We start from the raw sequence: 1,834 nt of genomic DNA, 5'->3' as shown, positions 1-1,834 counted from the left end.
AAGGAAAAAACCCCAAAAACTTCGCGCCTCCCTCCGAGTACGGGGACTGTCCCCCCGGCCATCGGAGCGGCTTCAAAATGGTAACTTTGCGCTGTTTGGCGAGGAGGAGGATGGTTTTACTGCAGTGGTGGTGCCGGGGGGTGGGGGAGCCCTGCGGGCTCCGGGAGCCCTTTGGCTTTGTACGCTCCGTCAGGGACGTTGAGGGGGGGCAGACTGCGATATTAATCCATTAAGAGACAAAGAACAAATTGCCTCACTTTAAAGTAAAATGCTTCGGCTAAAGAAGGTGGGTGATGGGTCTTCGAACACCGAGTAGCCACTTCAATTAATAAGAGTGGGTTGTTTCCCCCCGCCCCTCCCCGATAGTATTGATTCGGCGTGTGCGTGAAATGCCCGATGTGGGGCTGTGTCCGTGCGTCCCCCCCCTTGTTTTTTGAGTCGCTCTCGGTTCCGTGGTGAGTCGGTCGCTGCTTGATCCCCGTTAGAGAAGTATACAGTTTATCAAAGGAAGTTGGGGGTGGGCGGGCAGAGAAAACAATTATTCACGTATAGACAGCGAGGAGGGCTCGGAGGACAATGTCTCCGTAGCGATTATTTCCAGAAGAGGAAAAATCGCTCGTTTGATGCGGGTGGGGTGGAGAGGGATGCAGGGAGTCTAATGTACGTGTTAAAAAAAAGGGTGTGTGTGGGGGTGTCGAGAGGAGGAAAGGAAGGAGAGAGAGAGAGAGGGAGAGAAAAGAAGAATAGAAATAATGCAGTTCCAGACATTTTGTGCTCTAAAAGCTTTCCTCCTCCTCGTCCCTCCCTCCCTCCCCCCGCTACTATCTTCGGTGATCATTAGCATAGCGCCGAGTCGCGATCCTAATGCGAATTAAGCACTTGGGCAAGTTGAGGAAAGTTTGGATGGGTAAACTTTGCTATGAGGGAAGAAGGTGGGGTGCTAAAACTGGCAGTACGTGTGGGGAGACGTGTGGAGCATGACAGCCGGCCGTTGTTTTTCCCCTCAAACCAGCTAACCTCTGCAATTAACTGCTGGAGACAAACCCTGTGTTTTAAGCCGAAAGGTGTCGGTTTGGAGTCAGCACCATTTATTAGGAGCGTTAATAAGCTCCCAGCAGCAGACAGGGATCTTCTGGGGAATGCGCATTGTGCGTGCCCACATCTTATCCTTTACATTACCCCTATAGATGCGGAGGCGCTCGGGCACTGGACGTGCAAATATCATTTTGCTGGGACTATTTTCGAAACATTAATTCTGTTCTTTATTTAATCCAAAAGCAGGGTTCCCCTCCCCCCCCCCTTTGCTGCCTTATTGTTGGTTTACATTTTCTGAAAAGGCGACTGGTGTAACCTGTGGAATTTGAAATGCAAATAAAAGCCTGTGGGAGTTGAGGCAGAACAAATCAGCATTTATAAAGTGAAAAAGATTTAATGTCTTTGAAACCACTGCGAGATTTTTTTTTTAATAAGAACTGAATCGTGACGTCAAGTCGTTGGGGCAAGATTTTTTTTATTTTTTTTTTTAATGTCTGAAACGTGGGTATGCGAAGTGCTTACAGGAAAAACAGATTACAAGATTAACATCTGTTAACATGATCGTTTATCTCCAGCCAAAAATAGGTCAGTCCTTTCTTAAGGAAACACGATTGCTGGGCGCATGATTAAATAATGAAATTAGGCTGATGAGTTCATAAATTAGACGCTGTGTCGACGTGCGTTAGGATCCGACCTGTGACAAAAAAATGTAATTCGAGGTCCGCCGGAGAGCGATGCGGGGTCAAAGTCTCTTTTTGGGGAGAGGCGCAACTCTCTCGCCGCCTCTTCCTCCTCCCCT

The sequence above is a fragment of the Manacus vitellinus genome, unplaced genomic scaffold (assembly GCF_001715985.3).
Source record: "Manacus vitellinus isolate BGI_N305 unplaced genomic scaffold, ASM171598v3 scaffold_17_pilon, whole genome shotgun sequence".
Lineage (NCBI taxonomy): Eukaryota > Metazoa > Chordata > Aves > Passeriformes > Pipridae > Manacus > Manacus vitellinus.
This window is presented reverse-complemented; position numbering follows the sequence as displayed.